The sequence below is a fragment of the Echinops telfairi genome, unplaced genomic scaffold (genome assembly GCF_000313985.2).
Source record: "Echinops telfairi isolate 266 unplaced genomic scaffold, ASM31398v2 ScPeMD7_7417;HRSCAF=8455, whole genome shotgun sequence".
Taxonomy (NCBI): domain Eukaryota; kingdom Metazoa; phylum Chordata; class Mammalia; order Afrosoricida; family Tenrecidae; genus Echinops; species Echinops telfairi.
In genome coordinates, this window is record NW_022111317.1 from 3,034,627 (window position 1) to 3,036,217 (window position 1,591).

The following is a 1,591-nucleotide window of genomic DNA, read 5'->3' on the forward strand; positions in this document are numbered from 1 at the left end:
GTGCCGCCTGCTGTGTCTTCGGAAACCGAGCATTCAAGCAGGTCCCTCTCAGCCCCAGGAAAGGGTCCAGGTTCAGGCGCCAGGGCTCCTCCATGTTCTCCATTGTTGGGGCTGCCCCGCTGTGCTGCCCCAGAGACGAGACTGGATCCTTGGATTTGGGGTGTCTGCATTTACTCCCGGGCCCAGAAGGCTGTTTAACTGGCTTCTTAAAGGGCCTCTCCCTGGCCGTGGCAGTGAGCTCCTCAGGGAAGGCTTCCTGGAGGACGGGCACTGGACGAAAGGGCCAGAAGAATCAGCTGGACGAAGATGATGGCATTGCCCCAGGCCTTGGCTGAACGTCCAAGCTCGACTCACCTTCACGTGACTCCTTATAGTCAGAAGCAGCCCAAATAAACGAACCAACCAACTTACTGCCATCCAGCCGTGCCGATGCAGAGGTGCCCTGTGGGGCAGCGTGGGCCAGCCCCAGGGGCTCTGAGGCTCTCGGTCTTGGTGGAAGCAGACCTCCACAGCTCTCTGCCCTTTCAGTTAGCAGACAGTGCTCAACTAACTGCGCCACTAGGGCTCCTCACATAAATAGGGCCCTGAGTTAATTTTGGGTAAAAGTTGATGGTTCAGTCTGTGGTGTGCTGCTGGTCTTCAGCGCATGGGGAACTGGGTGCTAGCTGAGTGTCACCAGGAGCAGCAGCAGTGGTGCAGTGCCGCATTACCTAGGGTGTTGCTCAGATGCACCAGGGAGAAGGGAACAGCAGGGGTCTGGGGCATGGGCAACCGACATGGCGGTGGGGGGGGTGGGGTGCGCTTGCCCACCAGGCTCTCCTGTCGCCTCATGAGAAGCCAGGCAATGGGCCCCTGGGTGTGCTTGAGTGGGTGGACAGGGCAGGTGACTACCATCACCAGCCTTCGATCAACTACGAACAAGAAGGTGTAGTGGTAACCCAAGCGCTCGCTAGTTCAGAAGACCTGGGGTCTGCACTAAAGCATACGTCCCTCATGAGGGGACATCCGACATCACTCATGACAGAGGTCCCTGACACTTCACACCCAGAGGGCCTTGTCCCTGAGCAGCATCCTTCCCGCTCCAGGGCATTCTCATCCACTGTGTGTGGAGAGAGGCCTCTGTGTGTGCTGTCCCTAGAAAGGGACGCTTTGGCAGACATGGCTCTTTAGTAGTGTCCCCTTGACTGCCTTGAGCAGTGCTTTCCCCCTGACAGCAGCAACGTGAGACGATGTGGTCCCCGGTTTTCCTCCTTCACCCTCGGCCTGTCCACACTGTGGGACCATTCGAATGGGTAGCGTCACAGCCAGGTGGCCTCACTGTCATGGGCAGAACGTAGCAGTGATGCCTGTTCTTAGTTTTGTTTGGCGCAAAAGAGCGGGATCGTCTGTGGCTTACTCCTGGGAGTGAGGAAGCGTCCCAAGACCGGCAGGCTGAGCCCCTGCTGTGATTAGCTGGTCCCCATCTGAATGCAGGCAGGATGAGTACTGCTTCCGACCACCTCCCCTCTCGTCCACGGGGTGGTCGGCAGGACATGGGCCGGGGCCCTCTGAGTGCCCTGTCTCTTTGTAGGGCTCTGTCTGTGCATTGCGG